This window comes from Cydia pomonella, chromosome 13 (assembly GCF_033807575.1).
Source record: "Cydia pomonella isolate Wapato2018A chromosome 13, ilCydPomo1, whole genome shotgun sequence".
Lineage (NCBI taxonomy): Eukaryota > Metazoa > Arthropoda > Insecta > Lepidoptera > Tortricidae > Cydia > Cydia pomonella.
This window is the reverse complement of record NC_084715.1, coordinates 4272366-4286741: the sequence shown is the minus strand read 5'-3', so window position 1 is coordinate 4286741 and position 14376 is coordinate 4272366. Positions and strand designations below refer to the sequence as shown.

At 35.9% G+C, this 14376-nt stretch overlaps 1 protein-coding gene across 1 annotated transcript in view; it reads left to right on the top strand.

The window, feature by feature from the left end:
* Positions 1–904: 904 nt before the first annotated feature.
* Positions 905–14376, top strand: part of LOC133524004 (putative polypeptide N-acetylgalactosaminyltransferase 9) — a 422033-nt gene continuing 408561 nt past the window's right edge. The window contains exon 1 of the mRNA XM_061859766.1: positions 905–1760. The gene's annotated coding sequence lies outside the window, so the exon portion shown is untranslated. The remainder of the gene's footprint in view (positions 1761–14376) is intronic.

Here is a 14376-nt window from a genome sequence, read left to right as displayed (position 1 = left end):
GAACGAATTTTATATAAAATATGTATGGCCCATTTGTGGATGACTAATGTTTAACGTGACTGTTAGAATATAACAATAGATACACGTCAGGGATCATTAACCTTTCCACTTACTTATCTTTTGCCTCCCCCTAGCACCCTTATGATGTATTCACCTTTCATTCAAGGTTATATTTTATCAATGGAATACAACCCTATGAGCCACCCCACAGTAGCGTCTTCCAAGCGTCGGCTTCTAGTTAACTCTATGGGGTATGGCACACTGCGTCCGATTCGCACGTTGTCGCACGGAATGTCGCTATAATACGCGCATAGCGTTGTCTCGCTCAAACTTCAGAGCGACATGCGAACTGGACACAGTGTGCCATGCCCCTTAGGCTGCTGCTCGACGCAACGTTGGTGCACCTGCGCAGCGACGCTATTTTCCATAGCGCTGACTAGACAGACGCCGACGCTCAAGAGACGCTAGGTGTAGCTGGCCCTATGCAAAGTTAGCTTTGACAGACTCTATGATAGTTGTAAGTAGTATTCCTTTTTTTTTTTATAAACGTTCCTAACTCTAATAATATTTTTAACTGCTTGAATATAGTAATTTTAACCCTTAAATCGACATAAAACACGGTAGGTCATGAGTTCAAACTATTCGATATTCGGCCACCTGCCGAATATTCAGTGTTCGGCCGAATGTTGACTACTATTCGGCCGAATACTGGTGCACCTACCTATAACGAAAAATTACACAATAAAAATAACCAAAACTATTTAAAATCTATTCTTGGAAATTATTAAATACAAAGAACCTTTTTTGAGTTTAAATTGTTTACAATATATTTTTCACCACACCACACCCTTAACATGAGAAAGTTGCATGTTATCGACATTTGGGGCAAACTGGCAAATAATAAGTTGCAATTTTTTATTTTGTTTCCTTTCCAAATTTTCCGTTAGCTGGTGGAATCAACTTTTGATTTGATTGATTGATGATTTTGAATGAAACGATTTTTACGTTCATTTGGATTTGATTTGGTTTGATTTTTTTAAAGTTAATTCCACCAGCTAACATAAGGAAACTACTCACAATTTTCATCTGATTACTTTGCCCCACATGTGGATAAAATGCAACATTCTCATTAGTTTTTGAACAATAAGAGGGCCTTTTCCAATTGGTGTGTTGAAAAATAACTTATCGTGAACTTATTTATTCGATTTATTACTCGCATATAAGAATATAAAACTTTTTTTAGTAAAACTTCATGCTGCAGAAGCCTACTAGATTCCCGCTATCATGCTTAACTAGAAACAAATTGAAACCCAATCCCTTACAGTTATAACACAATTTCCAATAACTTCGTCATCAAGACAGACCTGCGCACTGGGTCTCACATAAAACGCATGCGTATTCACGGTGGCGTCGAACAAATGACAGTTTTGACAACAAACCCTAAGGAACGTTTTCTCTTCACGATTATTTTTAACTAAAGCTATCTCTGTACATTATTACATATATTTTCTCGTAAGTCATTGTTAAAAACTATCTGTGCTTGGTTTAGTATTTTTTTGTGAAAAACTTCGGGAGTTCAGTGAAAGTGAAAGTATTTTGAGGTTATTTTCCTTTTAGGATTGTATTGTTTTCTTCTTTAGTGTTCTGTGAATGTAAATATCCTTGAATGGAATAAAGTGAACGCTTTTGTGAATTGGAAAATCTTTAATTTGTGTTGAAAACTGAATGAGTTCCTGATGTGTTTTTCCTGAAAGTGAAAGGTAAGTTCGTCATAAACCATTCTTCATAAGAGTAATGTGGACAATACCGTCTATAAGCGAAGACCGTCTAGAAGCACTTTCGTTACTTTTAACGCTTCCATTTGTACACATAGTCTACTTATAGAAGGTGGATAGAAAGAGTAAAGCTCTTCCTTTCTGACTGTCTGAGCGACTCACGCATACAAATAAAATGTATTCATTCTGACGTCTCTTATCATGTAAACAAACATTACGTTCCAACAATACGATTCATAGACAATTTAGACATTGTAATATCAGATGTCCGTTCGTTACTGCAATTATTGATGAAAATCTTATTAGAAATGATATTTTTCAGTGGTTATTAGGTTGATTTTAATACTTTTTGAGTTTCTTGAAGTATACAACAACATTTTAAGTGCTGATTATTGTGTAATTCCAGAGAAAAGTGTGAAACTGTCTGTGTGTGTGTGTGTGTGTGTGTCTGTCTTCAGGAAGTGTTTGTTTACATAATAGGGCAAGTAAAGATGAATACACTTTTCGATACGAGAGTTCTTGCCCTATGGCAGTCTTCCCTGGAATACATTTTATATGTCGGTCTTACCCACGTTGACCTTCATATTATCACACTGTTCGAATTGTATGAATTGTATCCAATAGGAGGTAGAGCGGAACAAAACCATATCATCAAACTTGACTAATGACTTTTAAATTGTTCATGTAATTTAGTGTTCTTGGTGACGATTTCAAAAAAGGTTTTCCATTTCTCATGCTTTGAAAGTGGGTCGTTGTTATTCTAAAAAGTGTGCAGACAATGATACGTTTCTGCACGAGAGCATTTTACTTTTCAAGTACGTTTTCTTCGTTTATATTACGATAAGCAATTAAAGTTTGATATGAAATGGATTTGCTGTACAATTTCCATTATAATATTTAACTCCACATAGTTATTTTTTTAATACATATGTATTTTACTTTCCTCGCATTTGAAATGAAAAGTAGAGTGTTTAACTCGAGTGAAAAGCACCATTTATCCCTTGCTTAACAATCTACCATTTAAAAGAACGCTTATACGTTCATCCGAAAAAACCGGTGCAGTTAAGTTAATATTAGGATCAAAATTGGTCACCAACGTTATTTTACCACGCGAGTTTCAATTTACGGGAACTCAACGTATGGCCGCGACATGTCTAAAATTGTCACACACGCGCCAACTTCTTTGTTATAATAGCTTTCAATATCATAATATAAACGTTACGGGATATAATGAAAGCCTTAACAATTTCTACACGTTCTTCGCGCGCTATGAGTAAGAAATAAATGCATTGTTCTCATTCAATTTTGTACGGTCAACCAATTTGATTCCTAGGCCACTATAGAACCATGTCATAATGACTTCTACGACAGTGCTTATTGAGTGATGCATGTCATGTATAGAGTAGTTAAAGCGACAAGGTTCTATAGTGGCCTAGGATTCAAATTGGTTGACTGTACATCTATCAACATCTCATTAGGTGCCATAAAATCGCCCAATTATATTCAAAAATGTTGTAATTACGGTCCAAAATTAACATAGTTCTATTAATGACGGAAAACACCCAGCAAATACTGAAAACTATAAGTATGTTCTCTGTAGACTTCGCGATAAAAAATAATAATAATAATAAGCAATGTACTTTATAGCCTACTGGCGCTTAAGAGTCCGTAGCAAGCTCGGCTGAATTTCACCTTCCCATATAAACGGAGTTTCGTTCTCATTATGAAACTACGTGTTGGATTTTAATGAAACTTTGCACATAACGTAAGCGTCGTGAAATCCGGACAAAGTTTTGAACATGTAAAAAGTAAAAAAATAAATAAAGTGACTGCCAATTTAAAGTCTATATGTTTTTTTATACTACGTCGGTGGCAAACAAGCATACGGCCCGCCTGATGGTAAGCAGTCGTAGCCTATGTACGCCTGCAACTCCAGAGGAGTTACATGTGCGTTGCCGAACCTAACACTCCGCACCCTCGTTGAGCTCTGGCAACCTTACTCACCGGTAGGAAGACAACACTAAGAGGGGTAATTCCACGAGACTGTAACGTCAGTTACCAGTTCTTTCATGTGTTCTTACATTAATTAAGTATCCAGATATCTACCTGTAGGGCTACGCCAGACATACAGACGGCAAAATTAAGTATCCAGATATCTACCTGTAGGGCTACGCCAGACATACAGACGGCAAAATTAAGTATCCAGATATCTACCTGTAGGGCTACGCCAGACATACAGACGGCAAAATTAAGTATCCAGATATCTACCTGTAGGGCTACGCCAGACATACAGACGGCAAAATTAAGTATCCAGATATCTACCTTTAGGGCTACGCCAGACATACAGACGGCAAAATTAAGTATCCAGATATCTACCTGTAAGGCTACGCCAGACATACAGACGTTTAAATTTGCTTAATTAATGTAAGAACACACGAAAGAATTGGTAACTGACGTTACAGTCTCGTGAAATTACCCAGAGTAGGGTCTAGTGTTATTTGGCTGCGGTTTTCTGAAAGGTGGAGGTACTTCCCCAGTTAGGCTTTGCTCTAGATTTGAAATGACATCCGCTGTGCTGTGCCCTACCACACAAAGCGAGATGACATTCACAATGCCCATATCTCTCTTTTGGACGTAGTTTAAGGACATACCCGGGTCCAAAATGGGTCTATATATGTGTGAATTAATCTTAACCTAGGGCAATACTTTAGGTACCTACCATATATCTGTACTAAAATATCAATGCAGGTAGTATAAAGCCTATATTATGAAAATGACGCACCCGCCAAAATTATTCGTAGTCATCAATCAATATCATTACATCGTTTCAGTTAATGATCCTCCTTAGTTTACTAATGACTTATGCATAATATACGTACGAACCGAAAGGAGATTAATTCATTGAATATTACGCTTATAATTATAAAGAAGTTTCCTCGTGTATCAACGTTTATATACCGTAAATGGGGGTTAATTTATTAAGTGGGGGTAACATAGATCATCTATTTTTAAACTATGTGAAATTCGTTTGTAAACGCTTTCATCGTCTACGAGTATTTGTGTTAAGATAGCCAGACACGTCATAAAATGTTATGTTATTTTGAGGTTGTAAACTAAAGAGGATTTGTATTAGTATTGTATTGTAAAATTATTAAGCTCGCGTTCAAAAATCAACCCTCTATTTCTGAAAAATCGTTGATCAATATTACCCCTGTGAATATAATAATAATATATACTCGTAACGCCGTTTTGAGCAAGTGTACTGAAAAACATGTTGCACCAACTGACAAACGACATTGAAAGCACCAAAAACTCCTAAAGAAAGAATACTACCAACGTAAAGTGCAAACATAAACTACGCACTAAACAACGCGACAAAATTCCCGAAAAAATGATCAGTTATGCAGATGGAAAGCAAATAAAGAGAAAAATGGCGTCCGTAACGCGCGGCCATTATCTCGGAAACGATCAAACATTACGATCCCATTCCGCCGCGAATTTCCATACGACTCATAAATAATGCCTCTTTACCTTCCATTTGGTTATGGTGCCGCTGTAACGCTGCGACGTTTGGTAATGGAAAAATATCATTGCCTGATCCTCTAAACCTGTGATCGGTGGCTGTGGAATGTAGAGGATTCCTTTACCTTTTGAACGCTTTATGTCATAAACACATACATCACTCAAACACCAAGCTCTCAGGCGCAAGGGAGCTAATATAAACCTTACTTGAAAGCGTGAAGGTTATTTTCACAGCGTGGCAGGTGGGCACGACAAGTAACGCCGACTTGAGGTGTTCTTGGCGTTCAAAAGGTTAAAAGACTATATAGTTATAGGCAAGGTATGGCTTACCAAAAGGTTAAGACGAAAGGGGACGACCGCCCCGAAACCGCCTTTCCATATAAGTGTAGTCCCCATTTTCCTCTCTGGATATTAATATTATTGAAAATATTTTTACATAATTTGATGTACTTTAATCATCGCTATGCCCGACCGTTCGAATTTTTCCGATTTTTTCATCGTTATAAGACTTAGGACCATTTAAAAAATTGTGTGAATCCTGTTTTCCGCTCCAAATTTTTATAATAATTAAAAACACGAAAAAAAAAACAAACGGTCAGGCATAGCTATGACTAAAATGCATAAAATTCTGTAAAAATATTTTCCATAATGTCTCTTCGGTCCTCCATTGGTATAGTTATGCTACTTCCCTTTCGAGCTGTCTCCTCTGTCTGTCAACGTCGTACCACAAGATCTAACAAATGGCCTTAGTAGAGAGTCAGAGTACCCGGTATGAAGCCATACATCTACTACTACATTGCACTTAAGGAGTTTCTAATGTCAGTTGCTATAAATCCAACTCTTATTGGACTTAGGTCCCCAGGCACAATACCCGCCTACGCCGGGACAGAGTATTCTCTAATGACTTTTGTCTATACATATTGTACAAACCTATAAGGTCATGCGTGAAGACTATACTCCGCAAAGATATACACCATGGGCTGGTAAAAACCGACAGATTTAAAAGGTGTACTCTTGACTGCATTTAGAGACTCAAATGTCATGCAGTTTTCTGAAATCGGTCTTGTTTTAGAGATAACGACAATTCTTGTGAACATAATGGGCTTCCTGTATCTACTATATTTTTCTATGTTAATGTCACAGCAAAAAAAAATAACATTTGTTTCTGTAATAATATAGTGAAAAACGCCTTTTTGGCTGCGCCGCTGCCTCTATGTGACTTGGTTTGGACAGACGTTAAAGTAATAAAGGGAACTCGCATTTTTTATCTGTAAATAAAAAAAACTTTACATACTCGTTCTAAAGTTTTTTTGGCCAAGATTTGAAAATAAAGCGTGTGTAGAAAACGCACAAAAGATTTTTTACAGTAAGTACATATGGTGGTACTTTTCCACACTGGTGCGTAAATTAGCACGTTATGTAACTATATTGAAAATTTTAAGGGCTATGTAGTACAGTATGTAAAACGTAGTACGATACATGTGCAAATATTTAATTCGCAACTTGCGTGGATTTAAAACACTCCCTTCGGTCGTGTTTTAATTTATCGCCACTCGTTACGGATTTCCTACTTTTCGCACTTATATCGTAAATAACTATTTTCGGTAACAACATTTTTCTTTGTAGGATTTCACCAAAACTCATATTACATTTTTTGCTCCTTATGACCTCAGGAATGCGTGTTTAAAATCTGTCGGGTGTTGCCAGCCCACGGTGTATAAATATAAGAGCTGCATGAAAACCTAATACCAAGTTGAATTCCAACTAATGGTTACGAACAACTATTAAAAAAAAGTAACAAGCGTTGCATTTTTTCTCCCAATTCTTCGTCGTAGGCGTCCAAATTCCCTACCCGCGTCCTGTGAGCGGAATTCATAATTCTTCATATCCAATGATTTTGAAAAGAAACAAGTTTTATACGACTTGTATGACACTTGTACCCTTTTTCCACTAGAGTTGCAGAATTCGTAATTAATGACAGGCAAAACATCGGAGGTCCGACCTGCATGCAAAAACCCTTTGAGGATCCCTCACATATTATTTATTGGACAGACACCGTCATGTTTTGCGGCAACATGAGTAGTTGGGGTTGAAATATGTATGTTGCGAGGTCCTGTTTCGAAATATTTAGGGGTGAAATTACACATTTTCTCACAGTTAATGAATTAGCACTTTTAAGTTTTATGTTGTGTTACAACCCATTTTATGTGAGTAAGTAAGTATTTCTACTTCAGGTGAGATCTACTCAAGTAAATAAAGATGGTGAAACATATGCATTAATGTAAAACATTGGTTGTTGTTGTTGATACTAATTCTGAATAACACTGACTCGATAAAATCACAAAAAAAAAACATATCTTCTGAAAATGCACATAAATGCTTTAAGGTGCGACTACACCGCAGCTTAAAAAACGGTCACGATACGGAATCGCAGTGACGCGTCGTATGCGTACCGTTTTTGACGCATGCTCCCCACACCGCTGCTTAAAAAACGGTGACGGTACGGAATCGCAGTGACGTGCTTCACGCGAATCTTTTTTGTTTACAAAACAGTTGCGTCTTTTACGTCACCGGTGTGGTGTCTGCCATAAGATCTCCGTGTAATATTTTTTGCGATTTTTACGCAGATCAATTTACGGTGCGTCAGCGTATTTTAAGCAGCGGTGTGGGGAGCATGCGTCAAAAACGGTACGCATACGACGCATTCATGTATTGGCATTGCAACCGGCCCGTGACCACGAAACAGGCATTAGTCGGGAATTTCGGGATGCGCCAACAGGCCCAACCGTGTGGTTTCGTGGTAACTGAATTAGAATACCTAATAGATACAGCTATTTGAGCTTTGCTGCGTTTTGGACAAGCATTTGACCGCAGAAGTCCCCGCGCACTTGTACAAGTATGAATTAAATTCGAGTTTTGTACTCTTATAGAAATAGAAGAATGTCGGGATGCGCCAACCGTGTGGTTTCGTGGTTACTGAATTAGAATACCTTATACCTAATATATACAATTATTTGAGCTTTGCTGCGTTTTGTACAGGCATTTAAACCGCAGAAGTCCCCACGTACTTGTACAAATACGAATCAAATTGAAGTTTTAAACTCTTATAGAAGTAGAAGAAAGTCGAGATGCGCCAGCCGTGTGGTTTCGTGGTCACTGAATGAGAATACCTAATAGATACAGGTATTTGACTATGCTGCGTTTTGGGCAGGTATTTCAGTGGCATCAATTATTAGAATTAAATCCCTTTTTTTTCAGGTTTGTTATTTGTTGTGTCTACCCTCGTGCCGACCAATGTACGGTCGAGGAAATTGATTCTTTAGCCGTTTACGTCTTCACTTTACATCGGACAACTCTTAGCATAAGTATGTACAGCCAAATTTGCATGGAATTTCAACCTTCAAAGTAGCATTTCATTTGTCTCGTAAAATTTTACAAGCCATACCTAATAGAAAATTTAACTAGATTCAAGCTCCCTTAGCTAGAATTTTGTATGGTGGGTACGCTTTTGGTCCAGGTGTTCAAGTCAAGCTTCTTCTAAAGTAACTACACCTTCTCTTACCTTATTGGGCCATTCTGAACTCTTAACCGCAAGCTCCTCCCAACGCTCTGACGGTGTCGCCAACTCTGTATGTAATTTATTTCCAACTTATTTATTTATCAAAGTCTTCTCAAATCAATATGCCCGTAATTCAGGCTCAATTACCCCGTCTCGCCCTCGAATTATTCAGTGTAACGGTTGGCCCGCGCCGGCTCTAATTCTTTATGAATTAGTAACGAATGGGAATCAAGTGCGTGCTACTAAACACGGTTTCACTTGCACTAAAAATACGCTACTAGAAAAAAAAAAATGTTTCATGTTATGTTATTTTGTGTTACATCACCCGTAAACCAGTACTTAAATATAAATAAAATAAATATGTACGGAATATCATTTTATTTTTACCACCAGCTTTTCGGTGAAGGAAAATATCGTGAGGAAACCTACGTACATCCGCGAAGAAATTCAAGTGTATGGTGTTTTCGCAATTGAACGGAAAATTGCATATAAACTCAGTATGTGGAAAGCTAGCAAAAGGCATATATATCCTCAAACAATTGAAACCCCTCATCTCAAATAATCATCTGAAAGAAGCCTACTTTTCATACATACATTCAATCTTGTCCTATGGTATTATACTGTGGGGAAACTCAACTGACTTTGAACGTATCTTAAAAATGCAAAAACGAGCTATCAGAATCCTGGCCAATGCAAAATACAATGATAGCTGCAGAGAACACTTTAAAAACTTAGAAATATTAACATCTGTATCGACATATATCCTCGAAGTTATAATGTATGTAAAAAATAATCCAAATGAATTTGAACGTATCGGTGACGTAAGTAAACGACCGACTAGATATCCTGACAACTTAAGGCAAAGCAAATGTAGATTACAAATCGCAAAAAAGTGTCCCAAAATAATAGGGCAGAAAATTATATAACAAGCTGCCAAAAGAAATAAAAACTGAGACTAACATCAACACTTTCCGTCGCAAAGTTAAGCAGCTCCTACTTGACAGGACACTTTATAGCGTTAAAGAATACTTAAATGATAATTATTAATGTATAAATAGACTACGGATAATTGACGAATTATTATTCAAATTGTATGTGTAAATCTGTAAATGTGATTGTATTATATATATTATTATATTTTTTATTTTTTTATTTTATTTTTCAAATTTGTAAAATAATGTAAATGTTAGTTTAAAATGTGTACCTAGAGTACCTACTTTGACGATCTCATTATGTGTGCATATTTTTGTTTGTATTAATGAAAATTGTGTATTGCTATTGAGAAATAAATAAATCTGAATCTGAATCTGAAATTATGAGTACATACTTTTTATGTCTTGATCTATGAATTGGTATTTCATATTTATTTCGCCCAGAATGAAAAGCTCTTTAAACCGAATGAATTTTATCAAAATCTGTCAAAAAAACTACAACAATAAAAATCAGCCGATGAATGAAACTACACAACGAGTTTAAAAACCTCAACAAATTCTTGAAGAGTTCGGTAGTACCTCAAAATACTTCTGAAATCCCCAGCAAGCAACTCATTGCAAAGCCAGAAAGAAAGCCTTTCTTTATTCCTTTCGTTATTTTAATCGATTTAAAACTCTATAATAAAAATATAACTACCATTAAAGGCAGTTCAATGAAACGATTTCAAAATCCATACATTATGCTTAAATGTAATTTAAAGTCTCGCTTGCCGGCACGTCTACCGTTTCAGAGTCACGGCGACGTGCTCAAAATATCTAATCGCACAGACAAATTAAAAAGTTTTATCACACACAAGTTAAAAATAGAGACTGACAGTCTTCATACAAAAAGATGTGCCCGTGCCTTATTGTTGTTCTACATGGTCACTGACCCGTTGAATTTCTCTCACTGCGCTCGTTTTTTTTTTTTTATGGAGGATAGGCAGGCGTTTGACCACGATCACACCTGATGGTAAGTGATGATGCGGTCTACGGTGGAGCACGCTTGCCTATGAGATACCTATTTACTCTAGCCTTGAAGAGATTCAGATTGTACTCATACGGAAACACAGACTCGGGCAGGGCATTCCACTCCTTGGCAGTTCGCATAAGGAATGTTGAAGCGAAACGCTTCGTGCGTATTTGTGGAATACCTACCATGAAGCCATGCCGAAGTGCCGATTGTCTGGTAGTCCGATTCTACTATAGAATTTCTCACTTGCTTAGGAATCAAAAGTTGCACTTGCATCAAAAACTGACTTTTATCAAAATGACAGACAGTGATGAACAATTATCGACGGTAGTTTAGATGGGACAGATGTTTATGAATAACGCTTTAAGAGTGAACTGGGGCCTAGAATATAGCGAATAGTGCTATTTAGTAAGTAATCATTTATTTTATTTATTTAAACTTTATTGCACAAACAAAAAAAAAGTACAAATGGCGGACTTAATACCAGTCAATCATTGGGTCAAACAGACACATATATGTATGTATGTTGGTGCAGAGATCATCAATCATCACTGTACTGTACATGTGTACATTTAATACAAAAACAATAATTAAAACGCCATACGTTGCATTCAAAACTGTCATACGTCTAAATCAAGAGTTAAAATAAAACCTTGATCAGAAAACATATAGATTAAATTAACAATTACCGTTTGGAATTATCCTATACACGTTCATGAATGCACATTTAAGCACCATTATAGACACAACTACTGATGAAACGTTTGCTCAAAAAATACTGACGGAGATTGGCGGTCCTTATTATTCACACATCTCAGTTTTATTAAAATTTTCGTCCAGTTTTCGCAAATTTTCGTACAGTTTGCATAAACAAAACCGGACAAAGTTCCCTAAGAGCCTTAATACAATCAACGCGCACTGAATTTGCCGGAAATTCTCAACTATAAATAAAGTCTGTAGTAATTGGGCTTAACTAGTTTTGAGCTAATTATATGCGGCGTTGATTTTAAGTGATAAGTTGATAACTGTTCGTAATTTGTTTTTGATGGCTATTACTGAGCTGTTTGGTTTATGCGAAAAAAACGTAAATTTCCTTCCGCGAATTAATTTTTGTTTTAAGAGTATTTCATTGGGAAAGGCATAATTTGTTTCTATATGTTATTAGACTGATGATTCGATTGAGCGATCGATGATTTATGATTGTTTTAAGGGTATTTCATGTAAAAAATCAAAGTTTTTATATATTTTCAATGCAGATGTCCCGTAAAACCGGAAATCAGTTCTGGTCACCCTACCGCGAACGCTGTGGTTTTGGAATGGACTCCTTGTCTAGGTTATCTCGAGGGATAAAAGATCGTTTTGGAATTTATTTTAAAGTACATTTTAGTGCCGGTGACCAGAGGAATTTTATCTCGTTTAAATTCTGGTGATACGCTGGCTTCTATTACCGGCGCTCGCCTTTCAGCTATGGGACAAATTAAACTGGCCAGGAAAGGTTCAGAAATACCGGCATATGGACCCGAGCCCATCATACCCCTACCAAAATCTTACATACACAACCAACTAGACCTATCACATACTACTGTACAATAAGTACTGGAATACTTATTGTAAATACTATACTTATTGTAAATTTTGTTGTGTGGCAATAAAGATTTTTTTTTTAATGAAATGGACACATGCAGGCAGACCAAAGATATTTTACCGGAACTTAACTAGAAGCTCATCAAATACTGCTGAAAACACAACATAAACTTCTAAACACAATATGGGTAAAACAGACAGCCCCATATGCAGAGCGTGCATATACAGGGTGATTTCTGGGTCGTGATCCAGAACCACTTTTTCTGGCTCTGAAAATGGTCCACATTATCATATGGTATAGGTGTAATTAAAATATAATTAGTTAAATTTTTCTTATTTTCCAAGTAAAATTAATCTTATACTAAGTAATCATGGTCACCCTTGGACTTTTGACATACGCTGTATGGAAAGCGACGAGAAGTCACATTGAGTAGGGTGACCAAATTGTATTGTATGGCAACAATGTTTGTTTGTTTGTCTTTTTTTATCCTATATATATATATACCTCAACTCGTTCAACATACCTATAAGGATAAAGTCATACTAAAAAAAGTTCTTGACCCATTTATATTATACCATTATAACAGACAAAGAAACAATCTCAAATCCATCCCAAATAACAAAATTAGCTTAACCCATACAAAATAAACAAAAGCGTATACAAACAATGAATAACCGTGTTAATCAAATAAAGAAATAATCAAAATTGTTCATAATACGCGAAAAACCCGCGAGTAATCAACGTAATTCAATAATGGAATTTGTTGAAACGTATTCGAAACTGGATGTGTTCTCAACCCTTAGCGACCACTCGCGTCTGTATTACATGTGGCGACAATCTGAACAAAGAGGAAAATGGAGTTGTTATTATCTATAAACTTTGTATGATTGAATGAATAAATTGAAATTAGATATATTATATTACTTATAAAATCAAATACTATGTCGGAAATGTTATGTTACAGCATATGCTATTCGATTTCTTTTAAACTATCATATTTAATCGATATATGTATTTCCTAACCAGATACCAGATACAACCTTCATTACTGACATAAAATGTCTTCAATTATAGATACACCAATATCATTTGATGTTATCAATTTAAATAAATGTTTTTTATTATATCTGTTGTTATACGATGGTCTGCCTTTAATATAAGTAAGTGAGTAAGTAAGTAAATATTCTTTATTGCACCAACAATTATACATTTTACATACATGTAAAACTACAAGTAAATTTTAAAGGAAAATAGAACCAGGGAACAACAGGCGGTCTTATCGCTAAAAAGCGATTAAATTCATAAATAATAAGAAAAATAATAATATAATTGTATTTATATATAAGAAAAATAATTCAATATTTACATTACAAAAACTTTGGCTTTACTTAAATAAGAATCGTATATTATAGAGATATCAATCAATTAATCGTTATTAATTCAATCATAAAATATATTTAGGCGACTCCATTAACTTCTCAGTCCATAATGTCACCACCTGTCCGTAAGCTTATAAACGCCCGCAGTAATAATACACATATATATATATATATATAGTGCATAACAAAGCGCATAAAATATATGACGCTCTCACAATACTACACAAATGATTGTGTTTGATGTTGGGGCTCGCTTTGTTGTGGATATAAGTATGTTATAGGTAATATTATTATATGGCCGTTTAGAGTTGCGGCGCACCACTATTTCTCATATCTATTAATGTCACGCACACTCTATCATCATTGCGACAAGCTATTTAGCAAATCTTAATCTTATGGAGGTTAGTTTTAAGCAAAGGACGCCAAGGGGTTCTTGGCGTTCAAAGGGTTAAGCAACCCAACTGAAGCAACCCAGCTGGAAAGGCATTTCTACCTTACAGAAGACCACAGGCATAATAACATTACTACATACTTTGGAAAGGTGAGCAAAGTGACCAAAGCTCCTAATGGCAACGTTTGCAAATATCACTTATTTATTGTTTACTAATAATG